The 16,576-nt window shown below is 44.8% G+C and overlaps 1 protein-coding gene across 2 annotated transcripts in view; it reads left to right on the top strand.

Moving 5' to 3' along the window:
• Positions 1-16,576, top strand: part of LOC126184680 (organic cation transporter protein-like) — a 230,848-nt gene that overhangs the window by 23,760 nt on the left and 190,512 nt on the right. The window contains exon 1 of one of the 2 annotated variants that reach the window (XM_049927172.1): positions 4,166-4,300. The exons of the other annotated variant lie outside the window; for it this stretch is intronic. The gene's annotated coding sequence lies outside the window, so the exon portion shown is untranslated. Of the gene's footprint in view, positions 1-4,165; positions 4,301-16,576 lie in introns of those variants that run through there. 2 annotated transcript variants of the gene reach the window in all.

Raw genomic sequence — 16,576 nt, 5'->3', positions numbered from 1 at the left:
AAAACTACAAGACTCACAGGAAAATTATACATATAAGTCGACAAGGCGTCCCTCCAAATACCGAAATGAAATACGCGCCATCATAATATAGATGTCAAGCTCCATTACTGGTTAATATGTCGTAAAAATGTTCATTTAAAAAAAGTACCTCGGAGACCAATGTGACTGGTCAAAGAAGAGCAGTAGTATCGCGAACTTTGTAACACTTCCCTTACACTTCACTTTATAAATGCAAATCTTCTGGTTCAGACAGTATACCAATCAGGTTCCTTTCGGAGTATGCTGATGCATTAGCTCCATACTTAACAATCATATACAACCGTTCGCTCGACGAAAGGTCCGTACCCAAAGACTGGAAAGTTGCACAGGTCACACCAATATTCAAGAAAGGTAGTAGGAGTAATCCACTAAATTACAGGCCCATATCGCTAACGTCGATATGCAGCAGGATTTTGGAATATGTACTGTGTTAAAACATTATGAGTTACCTCGAAGAAAACTGTCTATTGACACACAGTCAACATGTGTTTAAAAAACATTGTTCCTGTGAAACACAAGTAGCTCTTCATTCACATGAAGAGTTGAGTGCTATTGACAAGGGATTTCAGATCGATTCCGTATTTCTGGATTTCCGGAAAGTTTTTGACACTGTACCACACAAGCGACTCTTAGTGAAATTGCCTGCTTACGGAATATCGTCTCAGTTATGTGACTGGATTTGTGATTTCCTGTCACAGTTCGTAGTAATTGACAGAAAGTCATCGAGTAAAACAGAAGTGATTTCTGGCGTTCCCCGAGGTAGTGTTATAGGCCCTTTGTTGTTCCTTATCTATATAAACGATTTGGGAGACAATATGAGCAGCCGTCTTCGGTTGTTTGCAGATGACGCTGTCGTTTATCGACTAATAAAGTCATAAGAAGGCCAAAACAAACTGCAAAACGATTTATAAAAGATATCTGAATGGTGCGAAAAGTGGCAGTTGACCCTAAATACTGAAAAGTGTGAGGTCATCCACATGAGTGCTAAAAGGAACTCGTTCAACTTCGGTTCCACGATAACTCAGTCTAATCTAAAAGCCATAAATTCAACTAAATACCTAGGTATTACAGTTATGAACAACTTAAATTGGAAGGAACACACAGAAAATGTTGTGGGGAAGGCTAACCAAAGACTGCGTTTTATTGGCAGGACACTTAGAAAATGTAACAGACCTACTTAGGAGACTGCCTACACAATTCTTGTCCGTCCGCTTTTAGAATACTGTTGCGCTGTGTGGGATCCTTACCAGATAGGACTGACGGAGTACATCGAAAAAGTTCAAAGAAAGGCAGTACGTTTTGTATTATCGCGAAATATGGGAGAGAGTGTCACAGAAATGATGCAGGATTTGGACTGGAAATCATTAAAAGAAAGGCGTTTATCGTTGCGACGTAACCTTCTGACGAAATTCCAATCACCAACTTTCTCCTCCATATGCGAAAATGTTGACACCGACCTACATAGGGAGAAACGTTCACCACGATGAAATAAGGGAAATCAGAGCTCGTAGGGAAAGATATAGGTGTTCGTTCTTTCTATACAAGATTGGAATAATAGAGAATTGTGAACGTGGTTCGATGAGCCCTCCGCCAGGCACTTGAATGTGATTTGCAGAGTATCCATGCAGATGTAGCTAGATGGCAAGACGAGCTCTAACCGCAGCACCCACGAATGCGAGTGCATTGTCCTACCCATGTCGCCACATCGTGTGAAGTAAAGGGTTCGTTGTGCCTTCTCGAGAATAATTTTTAGATTTATATCTGCTAACCTTCAAGATAGTGTTACTCTTTCTACAACGTGTTGAGTATCAAGAAAAGCTCTTCTGTCATCTACAGGGTGGTCCATTGATAGTGACCGGGCCAAATATCTCACGAAATAAGCATCAAACGAAAAAACTACGAAGAATGAAACTCGTCTAGCTTGAAGGGGGAAACCAGATGGCGGTATGGTTGCCCCTCTACATGGCGCTGCCATAGGTAAAACGGATATCAACTGCGTTTTTAAAAATAGGAACCCCCATTTCTTATTATATATACATGTAGTACGTAAATATGTTTTAGTTGGACCACTTTTTCGCTTTGTGATAGATGGCGCTGTAATAGTCACAAACGTATAAGTACGTGGTATCACTTAACATTCCACCAGTGCGGACGGTATTAGCTTCGTGATACATTACCCGTGTTAAAATGGACCATTTACCAATTGCGGAAAAGGTCGATATCTTGTTGATATATGGCTATTGTGATCAAAATGCCCAACGGGCGTGTGCTATGTATGCTGCTCGGTATCCTGGATGACATCATCCAAATGTCAGGACCATTCGCCGGATCGTTGCGTTATTTAAGGAAACAGGAAGTGTTCAGCCACATTTGAAACGTCAACCACGATCTGCAACAAATGATGATGCCGAAGTAGGTGTTTTTAGCTGCTGTCGCGGCTAATCCGCACATCAGAAGCAGACAAATTGCACTAGAATCGGGAATCTCAAAAACACCGGTGTTGAGAATGCTACATCAACATCGGTAGCACCCGTACCATATTTCTATGCACCAGGGATTGCATGGCGACGACTTTGAACGTCGTGTACAGTTCTGCCACTGCGCACAAGAGAAATTAGGGGACGATGACAGATTTTTGCACGCGTTCTATTTAGCGACGAAGCGTCATTCACCTACAGCGATAACGTAAACCGGCATAATATGCACTATTGGGGAACGGAAAACCCACGATGGCTGCGACCAGTGGAACATCAGCGACCTTGGCGGGTTAATGTATGGTGCGGCATTATGGGGGGAAGGATAATTCTCCCCCATTTTATCGATGGCGGTCTAAATGGTGCAATGTATGCTGATTTCCTACGTAATGTTCTACCGATGTTACGACAAGATGTTTCACTGCATGACAGAATGGCGATTTACTTACAACATGATGGATGTCCGGCACATAGCTCCCGTGCGGTTGAAGGGGTATTGAATAGCATATTTGGCCGGACGGAGTGGCCGTGCGGTTCTAGGCGCTACAGTCTGGAACCAAACGACCGCTACGGTCGCAGGTTCGAATCCTGCCTCGGGCATGGATGTATGAGATGTCCTTAGGTTAGTTAGGTTTAATTAGTTCTAAGTTCTAGGCGACTAATGACCTCAGACGTTAAGTCGCATAGTGCTCAGAGCCATTTGAACCCATTTAAATAGCATATTTCATGACAGGTGGATTGGTCGTCGAAGCACCATACCATGGCCAGCACGTTCACCAGATCTGACGTCCTCGGATTTCTTTCTGTTGGGAAAGTTGAAGGATATTTGCTATCGTGATCCACCGACAACGTCTGACAACATGCGTCAGTGCATTGTCAATGTATGTGCGAACATTACGGAAGGCGAACTATTCGCTGTTGAGAGGAATGTCGTTACACGTATTGCCAAATGCATTGAGGTTGACGGACATGATTTTGAGGATTTATTGCATTAATGTGGTATGTACAGGTAATCACGCTGTAACAGCATGCGTTCTCAGAAATGATAAGTTCACAAAGGTACATGTATCACATTGGAACAACCTTAATAAAATGTTCAAACGTAACTACGTTCTGTATTTTAATTAAAAAAAAACCTATCTGTTACCAACTGTTCGTCTAAAATTGTGAGCCATATGTTTGTGACTATTACAGCGCCACCTATCACAAAGCGAAAAGAGTGGTTCAACTAAAAAATTCATATTTCTTTACGTACTACACGAATATGTAATAAAAAATGGGGGTTCGTATTTAAAAAAACGCAGTTGATATCCGTTTGACCTATGGCAGTGTCATCTAGCAGGCCAACCATAGCGCCTTCTGGTTTCCCCCTTCAAGATAGACAAGTTTCGTTCTTTGTAGTTTTTTCGTTTGACGCTTATTTCGTGAGATATTTGGCCCGGTCGCGATCAATGGACCACCCTGTATATCAAACTGGTTCGAGAGCATTTTAGCGGACATTATAGCCAGATGGGTACTTGCATAGCCGAACGCAGAGGGCTCCGGAAGGCGTGCAGCACTCAATACTAATTGCATCTACGGCGCCACAACTAAGAGCGCGTGGGGCTGGCAGGCTTCCAGCGCCTTCAGAAGCGTCAAACTGGCAGTAATTGCGCGCCGGCTCGCTCGTTCCCAGCGCCCATCGCCGCAGAGGCCAGCTGATCCGCTGTGCCACATTGCCGCGCGGCTGCGGCATGAGTTGCGGCTCCGGGCGTCCACTGGGGGCTGACTGCAGGAACTCCTCAGAGGTACAGCCAATAGGCGTCTTTTGTCGAGCACACATTATTTTCTTGACTATCGTTTCAAGCTGCATCGTTGAACGACGGTGTGACTGCGGATCGAGCGTGTGCCTTCAAATATGTGACACGTAGAGAATCAACAGGTTCATCTGTTAACGACCTCACACGTCGACTTCTCCGTTTCTTGTGATTCAAACAATTTCGTTTTAATCTTTAATTTTCGTTTATTGTGCGAATAGGATTCTAAGAAACTATGCGAGTGTTATACTAAATTTTGTCATGGTTCGGGATAAATACGCTGTTTAATATGCACAAATTATCATTACGTACTTTATATCCCCAGTTACAGTCACTAAAATTATGCATTGCGGTCTATTTATTACTGCTGTGGTTTCTACCGATTTTTGACGTCATGTTTTGCAATATTTATCAGTCTAATCCAAATCTCGAACGATAACGCCTGTGTCCAAGCTTCCTATCCTAATACACTGCATTTGTTTTGACCTCCTGTGGTACAAAAATACGATCAGGAGAACAGAAAGAATCATTAACAGGAACGTAAAATAAACTGTCTTAACTATGAATGGATGGCATACGTAGACATAGTCATAGTGAGCTATTCTATATTTTCTTTAATATACTAACGGGTCTTAAACTTAAAATTATTTTTGTGTGAGTGGCAAATGAAAAGATGACAAGCAACACCAGTGACAACTTTATTTCAGACTTCCCGTAATTTAGGAAATCATATCTCTTGTTTATTATGACTCAAAAAGACTTAACGATGTTTCAAACTGGGGCTTTGCTTAAATTTCGGTAAATTGTACCGCTTTACGTGTAATAATTCACGTTTTTAGTTATTCTTTCGTGGAGATATACAAAACCTGAGCATTCATTCATGTCCCCTTCCTCTTTTAGTTACTCTTCTAGTTTTGAAAGTGACACGCAATTACATTTCAGTCGTGATTTAAGATGATTCAGTAATTTGTTTGGATGCAGTAATTCTTCCATCATTGTAGGAAACATTTTAATAAATCCTCATTAAATAAGTCTTTATAAATGTAAGTACACTAGGTTTGATGAACGTAGTTTTTTGGAAGCGTGATTCCCCACAGTATTTCTTATCTGTTACTAAGAATTGTAAGGCATTCAAGTGAAAAATACGATTTTTTGCGGCGCAATGGATATCTCTCCTTCATTAAAGAAGTGTCATACTTCCTCATAATTGTTTTCTTAAACACACACACACACACGCACGCACGCACGCAGTGTTTCTACTCGGTTTCGCAGAGCGTGTTTCGACCTGTTATATTATCAAGACACTTTTCGACATTTATAGTCAACACATGATGTCTGTAACAGGAATATACTGGACCGAAAACTACGTGGAAGACATGTCGCCGTTATGACTCTTACCGGACAGTAGTCAGCGTAGGGCGAGTCAAAGATTCGCCATAAGGATTCGCATTGAATGATCACAGGAAAATAAATCTGCAGATATGTAAATCGCGCAGGAAGCTCGCTGGTCTCGACGCACGTGACGAATCAGTGCACGGCTGCCGCGAATTGGACGAGGAGCTCTGGTTGCGCGCGCTTAACAAGCCGCGACCTGAATACGACCCAGACAGCAGCTGGTTCCTCTTAGGGGTATCCGGCACCGCCGACGAGCTGTAGTGAACACACAAAATGGAAAACACTGTGCTCAAAAATTGCAGCAGTTTTTAAACCCGTTGCTTAAAAAGCTCCTTACAAGGGAACCTCCCCATCGCACCCCCCTCAGATTTACGAGGTGCATTCATGTTCTAAGGTCTCCAATTTTTTTTCTAATTAACTACTCACCCGAAATCGATGAAACTGGCGTTACTTCTCGACATAATCGCCCTGCAGACGTACACATTTTTCACAACGCTGACGCCATGATTCCATGGCAGCGGCGAAGGCTACTTTAGGAGTCTGTTTTGACCACTGGAAAATCGCTGAGGCAATAGCAGCACGGCTGGTGAATGTGCGGCCACGGAGAGTGTCTTTCATTGTTGGAAAAAGCCAAAAGTCATTAGGAGCCAGGTCAGGTGAGTAGGGAGCATGAGGAATCACTTCAAAGCTGTTATCACGAAGAAACTGTTGCGTAACGTTAGCTCGATGTGCGGGTGCGTTGTCTTGGTGAAACAGCACACGCGCAGCCCTTCCCGGACGTTTTTGTTGCAGTGCAGGAAAGAATTTGTTCTTCAAAACAGCAGCAGCGCGGTTCTGGACTGAAGCACCTAGAACCGCTCTGCCACATCGGCCAGCTACGGGGAATGGAAAGAGGAGGAGATAGACAAGGAGAGGGAAGAGGAGAAGATGGTCAGAGATAGGAAAAAGGAGGAGATGGACAGAGGGATGAGACTGGAGAAATATAGAAAGAGGTGGTAGGAACAGATCAACAGAAAGAGGGGTAGGAGGGGACAGTCTGAGAGAGAGTAGGAGAGGAGAAGATGGTCAGAGAGAGGGGTGACTAGGAGATGGACAGAGAGAGAGAGAGAGATGGAGAGAGAGAGAGGGAGGGAGAGGAAGAGGTGGACAGAGAGAGACAGGGGAGAAGGATGAGATGGACAGAAAACGAGCAGGAGGATCAGATGGACAGACAGAGATGGCAGGAGGAGATTTACAGAGAGAGGGAGAGGAGATTACGGACAGAAAGAGGAAAGAGAAGGAGATGGACAGGGAGAGAGGAAGGGAGGAGATGGTCAGAGATAGGAAAAAGGAGGAGATGGACAGAGAGATGATGTTGGAGAAGATGTATAGAGAGAGGGGGTAGGAGCAGATGGACTGGGAGAGAGGGGGGAGGAGGATGAGATGGGCAGAAAGAGAGCAAGAGGATCAGATGGACAGAGAGAAGGGGCAGGAGGAGATGGACAGAGAGAGGGGGCAGGAAGAGAGAGAGAGAGAGAGAGAGAGAGAGAGAGAGAGAGATGGAGGAGAGGGCTAATACAAGGTTGCAATAAATACATACCAAGACAGTGCCGGTAGTCAGCTATTTCTACATATACACAGAGAGCAAGTTTCTGAGCGTTGTTTACGGAGACGTATTGCAGTGAATCTCTGGCACTCCATGTACGCCGAGGCAATTAGGATGTTTACTAAGCAAAACGTGTCGCAAACAGTCGTGAAACTATTTACTCCCTTTTCTGGCACAGTTTTGTAATTCGCTACACGGTCGCGTAAAGGGGTGTTCCGTAAAGTAAACGATTGAATTGCGAGCGACATGAGTTCTGTCGCCTTTTCCCATCGTTTCAAATGTTGGTAGTTGTTTTTCCAATGTCGCACGGTTTGCTGGGCCGCAAGTGGCTCGCGCCGCAAGACTTCCAACTGACGACTTTTGTGATTTCGCAAACGCGTGGATGGTTTCGGCATTAAATGTTTTTATAAACTATTTTTTAACCACGGGTAACCGCGGGCGGCAGCTAGTGTACATTAAAGACAAGACACGAAAAATTAGTTAGTAAAGAAAATTGCATGTATTACCTGAATTTATCTCTTTCAGAAAACCTCGCTTTGCAAATCAATGTGCGACCAGTAACATCTCTGTCAATCTTCGCAACAGTCCAAATACTCCCGGAGTGAAACAACTTGCACCTCATCTATGGTGACATTTTTTTCGTTGTCAGTAGCATCAACTTGACAGTTTTCAGGCGAAATTTTAGTACTGAGAAAACAGTGTCGTTCTGGACTTGTCTATAGAGATGATGCTGTTTATTTAGTGCAACACTATCGGCTCCAAACTTGAGAGCAGACTACGTAATGTGGTAAGAGCGATGTTAAAGCGAAGCATCGAAGTTACAGAGACGCGCAAGCAACTTCTTAAAGTTACGCTAAATGTCGACAATTAGAGAACGAGTTTCCACGGACTTGAGTTTGTTTTCTATAAATGTACCCTTGCTCATTTTGATGAAGACTTGCCTGGTTCGAAATTTCACCACACTGCGCCCACCTACCCTACAGCTTTTCAATTGCAAGAAACAATTCCCCGTGATGTAGGATTTTAACTGACGTCTAAAACCATATAAATGCTACTTTGTTCATGAAATGCGGCAGGCTCTCCCCGCTATAAGCAGACACAGGAAACAAGCAGACAGTAATCTACACTCTTGCAGTGGCAAGCGTTATCAGTGACCCTGCTTGGCAATCTGTGTGGAAGTGTGCACCAACAGCGGGCAGCAGTGTACGGTCTCCATTTGTATGAAAACTCTACAAGAGTCCTTTAGAAGCGCTATGGGTACAGCGTCCCATTCCGTGCACTGTGCTTTTGTTTTAGGGTCTCGATTGGCCCACAGTGTTCGGTTCTCCACCAAATACGTCTCCAGATAGCATCCCAACAAGCACCCTGTCCCATAAAATTCAAGTCCGACGAATATGTGGGCTACACAATTAGCGCTATGTTTTCACGGTCCAGTGTGTCAGCAGCCCCGTAAGGAAGACATCTGCTACATTCTCACGTAAATGAAATCAGGGTGCACTGCATCGCAAAAAGTGGTCCATACCCTTCTCTGTGACTGACAGAGTGCACAAAACCCTTACCATTTTATGTGGGACTTTCAAGCGGTTCCACACTCATTTTTAAACTTACGTCAGTATGGTTCGAAAAATCTGCGATCCACTTACCATTTACTAACTACATTATTTTTTTTACATATCAAGTCATGTCTTTTACTAGTGAGGAACACTGCAATTTCTTTGTCAGAGCTTTCTTGCAATAGATATAGGAGTTTCGATTATGTTACTCCATTTCAAGAAATTCTGTGTAGAAAGGACGTCCCCTTACAGAACGGAACTTCCATCAAATAAATAAATACAATTCTGTTACTTCTATCGCATATTCAAGGTTTTACTAAGATGTTATTACAAGTTTAACTGTACGTAAGTTAAGGGAGGATTAACTTTTTATAAACTGAAAAAACAGTTACACACTTCTATCTTCATGAAATTGCCCCGGTGTTTTTATTTAAAATTTTACTGAAGACGTAGCTTGGTAGCTGTCACGACCGTTATCCGATTCTTATACATACATCTACGCCGATATTTTCACAGAGACATCAGGGAAATACGATTACGTTTATCGCAATGAAAATAAAGTGACGCTTCTCAACAATTATGCAACAATCATTTCTAGCTGAACAAATAATTCAATATTTTTCTTTACATTCTTTTCATATTCCCCTAAGTGAACCAGGAACGTCCAATAGTGTTTAACTTCTCGTACATTAGATTTAAAAAATCTGATAGCCTATTAACATCGCGGAAGTCGTTTTCTATCAGTCTAGAAATATGCACAAGGTATTCCTCAGAATTAAATGCATTGCTGGGTGTTAAAACTGGAAAACCGGGAAGGATAGCAAATCATAAAATTTTACGTATTTTACGTATACAGTAAAATAGCAAGATTTCGAGATTACATTTGTGGGTGATTTGTGGGTATATAGGATGCGAAATTTGGCGCACAGATCTGAAACCTCTCGCATAATTAAAAGCGCATTACTTTTGTCAACACTAGATGGTTCAAATGGTTCAAATAGCTCTGAGCACTATGGGACTTAACATCTGAGGTCATCAGTCCCCTAGAACTTAGAACTACTTAAACCTAACTAACCTAAGGACATCACACACATCCTTGCCCGAGGCAGGATTCGAACCTGCGACCGTAGCGGTCACGCGGTTCCGGACTGAAGCGCCTAGAACCGCTTGGCCACCGCGGCAGGCCAACACTAGATGCGCTGAGCGAATGAAAACGAGGAACACAGCGCATGCCGTCGATCTTTTCACTGTTGTGCACTATTTTCAGTGCAATGCAGATACAAAGCTAACTGACGCAGTACACAAAACAAAATGAAGCAACTAATTGCAATAATTGTGTGACGAGCAGCCGGAGATCGTGGGTTCCTCGTGTCAAAATGCTCAGAAGATGTCCCTAAACGACCTCTGAAAGATTGTTAGTGGAGGTCTGGTTCACCATGTACGCTTCCAGTGCTGTCCTCTGCAATGTAGAAGATTGCGTTCCAAGCCTACCTGTCATGGCTGTAGTACACATACAGGGTTCAAGTAACTGATACTGCCCGGCTTATGAGACCAGGTTTTTGCTTGTCTCCATTACGCATAGCAGGACGTCGCTGTCCGTCTAATAACAGGGTCTGGGGAAATCCTGTGAGTGAGGTGTGTTCGCAGCCGTGGCCTCGCCAGGACTCGCCGAAGGCCACCAGGTGCCTCACCTCCACCCAGACAGAGCTACCATTGTGAGTGTTCACATTACTACTACATAACATCAGCTTTTTTCTAATATGATTCCTCAGTTGTTCGCTGGCATGCCCCATTGATACCTACTGCATAGAACCAGACTTCCGTGTGCGGCGACCTTGGCAAAGTAGATAATAACAAACACGGATCCATATTCCCACGAACAGTTTCCTCGATAACTCGGGCAGCTACTGTTCTATGGACAGTGGTTTTGCAGGAAGAATCTCATAACTTGGATACGCTGAATATTTTATAAATTGCTTTAGGTAATGAAACTAAGTAAATGATAATAATAATACACACTGGACTCGCATTCGGGAAGACGACGGTTCAGTCCCGCGTCTAATCATCCTGATTTAGGTTTCCCGTGATTTCCCTAAATCGCTCCAAGCAAATGCCGGGATGGTTCCTTTGAAAGGGCACGGCTGACTTCCTTCCCCGTCCTTCCCTAATCCGATGAGACCGATGACCTCGCTGTCTGGTCTCCTCCCCCACAACCACCCAACCCAATAATAATAATAATACTAAAAAGGGCCCGTAATGAACTGTATTTGTGATGCTTATCTTTATTTTTGTATGCCGACATATCGAAGTCTCTATGGCATTACACATCTATTAGAAACAGGTAACCAGTGTTTAGGCTTGTTAAGGTTTGCTGCGACATTTTCTCAAAAATAGCTAGCAAAGTACTTAAATAAAATTGGCAAAGCATGTGACAGAAGGCTACATCTCCTCCACTGAGGGCGAAAACCTCGTTGAGCAGAGCTCTGCCCTATGCCACGAACGGTGGCAGCATCAAAATGGTTCAAATGGCTCTGAACACTATGGGACTTAACATCTATGGTCATCAGTCCCCTAGAACTTAGAACTACGTAAACCTAACTAACCTAAGGACAGCACACAACACCCAGTCATCACGAGGCAGAGAAAATCCCTAACCCCGCCGGGAATCGAACCCGGGAACCCGGGTGGCAGCATCTATTACCATTCCATGTGACTAGTAGTTTCTTTGATTTAGCCCAGTGCATATAGTAATGGATTCAGTAATGGAGAAAAACTGGATATTCTCTTAGTTTACAGTGAGAAGCCTTAAAACTATTCGCTGAAATATACTCTAATTAGCAGCACTTATCATTGCAAACGATTAAAGTTTCCTAACTTATTTTTAGAGAAATTTCACTGCATACCTTAACAAACACTATACCGCTCGATTCCTCTCCAAAAGGTTTCGAACAAAATGATGTATATTTTTGTAATTTAAAAGAAAAACATAGTTGCTTCAGTATTTCATTAGATACAAAAGATAAATAGTGCTAACACAACAAGCTATTTTCTTTGAACCTGGGGACATAGTTGCTATGAATTCTTTGAGTGACGCCATGATGCCTGTAACTGTTACTTTAACAGTAACAGGCGTCTTGCAGACAGATATGACTTTACTTGCCTCTTTGCGTAATATTATCTATCAGAAACTTCCATCTCTGTCCTGGGCTTCCCCAGATACGTCTTCTCTGAACTCAGTTCGAAGCGAGACTCATCACTGAAGACAATTCTACTCCAGTCGATGGGATTCCAGGCCTATGGTATGACATAAGAAGCAATGAACAGAGGTGGGAACCTGAGTGTCTCCCGACAACTAGGAGTGCTGATCTGGAGTGCCAGTTCTTTTCATCGCAATACCCCTTTGATCCTTAGAGCACAGTGGGCTTGGGCGATATTCTGAACCCAGTTTTGTTGCCCTTCATTGCAAACCATCCTGGGCTTACATTTCAGCAAGATAATGCCCGCCAGCCCACGGTAAGAGTTTCTACTGCTTGTCTTCGTACTTGCCGAACCTCTTTATCTTGAATAAATCATTCAACTTTTCAAAAATTGTAATATTTTGTTTGACTGTACAGATACATCACATTTACCGACTTCTGTCCCATTCGGATAATTCATTCACGGTGCGTCGTTTTTTTGAGTGTAAGAGGAGCAATCAATAAGTAATGCAACTGCAACACACTGAAAGCAGGTTGACTTTATTCAGGATTCCAACACACCATTTCCCGACTCTTTTGCTTACAAAATCCTATTTATCAACATAACCTCGGATCAATGTGACAGCCTTACGGCCCCCTACTGGGAGGGCCTATATACACGAATGATATCAATCTCCTGGTCGTCATCGGTGCCAACGTCTTGCTGCATCAGTAACCTCCCTGTCATCCGCCTACTGTTTTCTGCGGAGAGCATTCTTCATTGGGGCAGATAGATGGAAGTCGGAAGGTGTGAGATCCGGGCTGTAGGGTGGATGAGGAGGAACAGGCCAACAAATTTTGTGCACTCCTCTCGGGTGCGGCGACTTGTGTGAGGCCCTGCGAATTGACGCATGGTGCAGGGAATGGCAATTGAATCTCAATGTAGACAAGTGTAATGTGCTGCGAATACATAGAAAGAAATATCCTTTATCATTTAGCTACAATATAGCACGTCAGCAACTGGAAGCAGTTAATTCCATAAATTATCTGGGAGTAGGCATTAGGAGTGTTTTAAAATGGAATGATGATATAAAGTTGATCGTTGGTAAAGCAGATGCCAGACTGAGATTCATTGGAAGAATCCTAAGGAAATGCAATCCGAAAACAAAGGAAGTAGGTTACAGTACGCTTGTTCGCCCACTGCTTGAATACTGCTCAGCAGTGTGGGATTCGTACCAGATAGGGTTGACAGAAGAGATAGAGAAGATCCAACGGAGAGCAGCGCGCTTCGTTACAGGATCATTTAGTAATCGCTAAAGCGTTACGGAGATGATAGATAAACTCCAGTGGAAGACTTCAGGAGAGACGCTCAGTAGCTCGGTCCGGGCTTTTGTTGAAGTTTCGAGAACATACCTTCACCGAAGAGTCAAGCAGTATATTGCTCCCTCCTACGTATATCTCACGAAGAGACCATGAGGATAAAATCAGAGAGATTAGAGCCCACACAGAAGCATACCGACAATCCTTGTTTCCACGAACAATACGAGACTGGAATAGAAGGTAGAACCGATAGAGGTACTCAAGGTACCCTCCACCACACACCGTCAGATGGCTTGCGGGGTATGGATGTAGATGTAGATGTAGATGTCATGGAGAAGGAGAAATTCATTTGCATTTTTGTGGCGATGTCGTTTCTTCAATTGCTTCGGTGTAGCACAATATAGTTCTGAGTTGATCGTTGCACCCTGAGGGAGGTCATCAGACATAATAACCCCTTCAGAGTTCCTGAACATGTCACCAGGACTTCACCGGCTGAGGGTGTGACTGAACGTTTCCTACCGGGGGAAGGTGGTGTGGCGCCACATCATAGATTGCCGTTTTGTTTTCAACTCGAAATGTTTCATCGCCTGTGACGATGTTCGACAAGAAATACTCACGATCATCCACGTAACATGCAGGTAATTATTCCGCACAGATAGTTCTTCGTTACTCTTTATGGTCTTCTGTTAGGCGGCGAAGAACCCAGCGGGCGTGTACTTTTGAGTACCGCAACTGGTGGACGAGTATGTCAGGACTAAACAAAGACGTCCAGTTGTACAGCTGGGTGTTCGTCAGTCATCCGTCGATCACCTCGAATGAGAATGTCCACACGTTCCAGCATTGCAGGAGTCACAGCTGTGTGCTGCCGGCTGGCATGCGGGAGATCTGACAGGTTTGCGTGACCTTGTTGCGGTGATGACAGACACCTCGCACAACGAATCTCACTGCCAGGTCTCCATAGACATACTGCAAGCGCCTATGAATATCTGCGATGTTCTGTTTTTCCGCCAAAAGAAAATCAGTGACAGTTCTCTGTTTGGAAGGCACCACTGTTACAATGCCATTTTGAAGACTATGTATAGCGTTTGGAACCGTGCGGCCGCTACGGTCGCAGTTTCGAATCCTGCCTCGGGCATGGATGTGTGTGATGTCCTTAGGTTAGTTAGGTTTAAGTAGTTCTAAGTTCTAGGGGACTGATGACCACAGCAGTTAAGTCCCATAGTGCTCAGAGCCATTTGAACCATTTGAACTACACTCCTGGAAATGGAAAAAAGAACACATTGACACCGGTGTGTCAGACCCACCATACTTGCTTCGAACACTGCGAGAGGGCTGTACAAGCAATGATCACACGCACGGCACAGCGGACACACCAGGAACCGCGGTGTTGGCCGTCGAATGGCGCTAGTTGCGCAGCATTTGTGCACCGCCGCCGTCAGTGTCAGCCAGTTTGCCGTGGCATACGGAGCTCCATCGCAGTCTTTAACACTGGTAGCATGCCGCGACAGCGTGGACGTGAACCATATGTGCAGTTGACGGACTTTGAGCGAGGGCGTATAGTGGGCATGCGGGAGGCCGGGTGGACGTACCGCCGAATTGCTCAACACGTGGGGCGTGAGGTCTCCACAGTACATCGATGTTGTCGCCAGTGGTCGGCGGAAGGTGCACGTGCCCGTTGACCTGGGACCGGACCGCAGCGACGCACGGATGCACGCCAAGACCGTAGGATCATACGCAGTGCCGTAGGGGACCGCACCGCCACTTCCCAGCAAATTAGGGACACTGTTGCTCCTGGGGTATCGGCGAGGACCATTCGCAACCGTCTCCATGAAGCTGGGCTACGGTCCCGCACACCGTTAGGCCGTCTTCCGCTCACGCCCCAACATCGTGCAGCCCGCCTCCAGTGGTGTCGCGACAGGCGTGAATGGAGGGACGAATGGAGACGTGTCGTCTTCAGCGATGAGAGTCGCTTCTGCCTTGGTGCCAATGATGGTCGTATGCGTGTTTGGCGCCGTGCAGGTGAGCGCCACAATCAGGACTGCATACGACCGAGGCACACAGGGCCAACACCCGGCATCATGGTGTGGGGAGCGATCTCCTACACTGGCCGTACACCACTGGTGATCGTCGAGGGGACACTGAATAGTGCACGGTACATCCAAACCGTCATCGAACCCATCGTTCTACCATTCCTAGACCGGCAAGGGAACTTGCTGTTCCAACAGGACAATGCACGTCCGCATGTATCCCGTGCCACCCAACGTGCTCTAGAAGGTGTAAGTCAACTACCCTGGCCAGCAAGATCTCCGGATCTGTCCCCCATTGAGCATGTTTGGGACTGGATGAAGCGTCGTCTCACGCGGTCTGCACGTCCAGCACGAACGCTGGTCCAACTGAGGCGCCAGGTGGAAATGGCATGGCAAGCCGTTCCACAGGACTACATCCAGCATCTCTACGATCGTCTCCATGGGAGCATAGCAGCCTGCATTGCTGCGAAAGGTGGATATACACTGTACTAGTGCCGACATTGTGCATGCTCTGTTGCCTGTGTCTATGTGCCTGTGGTTCTGTCAGTGTGATCATGTGATGTATCTGACCCCAGGAATGTGTCAATAAAGTTTCCCCTTCCTGGGACAATGAATTCACGGTGTACTTATTTCAATTTCCAGGAGTGTATGTATAGCGCCGACACCTGTCGGAACTTATGAAACTATAGGGGCTGAAGCGGGAATATTTCACAATGTCCTACAACGAATTCCGAATTTTTTCCAGCTAAATTGGCCTAGAAAAAATGTGTTGCATTACTTGTTGAATCTCCCTTGTATATGAAACTGATTACAGTCGGTTTTCCGCCAAGCTATGGTGAAAACTTATGTGACTATAATTTATGTGCCGACAACAGTTCATCTTTGCAAGTGCAACGGAAAACAGAATCGTGAGCCTCTCAAAGAAATGATTAGTTAATACTATAAGGGTAGTACGTGGAATGAAAGCGGTGCAAAGATTACGAACTATTATTGCAATGGAGGCCTTTTATAAGATCTTCCGTGCAGTGCACATGTTTATGTAGTTTATGGTTCAAAATGATTCAAATGGCTCTGAGCACAATGGGACTTAACTGCTGAGGTCATCAGTCCCCTGGAACTTAGAACTACTTAAATCTAACTAACCTAAGGACATCACATACATCCATGCCCGAGGCAGGATTCGAACCTGCGACCGTAGCGGTCAGCGGGTC

This window comes from Schistocerca cancellata, chromosome 4 (genome assembly GCF_023864275.1).
Source record: "Schistocerca cancellata isolate TAMUIC-IGC-003103 chromosome 4, iqSchCanc2.1, whole genome shotgun sequence".
Lineage (NCBI taxonomy): Eukaryota > Metazoa > Arthropoda > Insecta > Orthoptera > Acrididae > Schistocerca > Schistocerca cancellata.
This window is presented reverse-complemented; position numbering and strand designations above follow the sequence as displayed.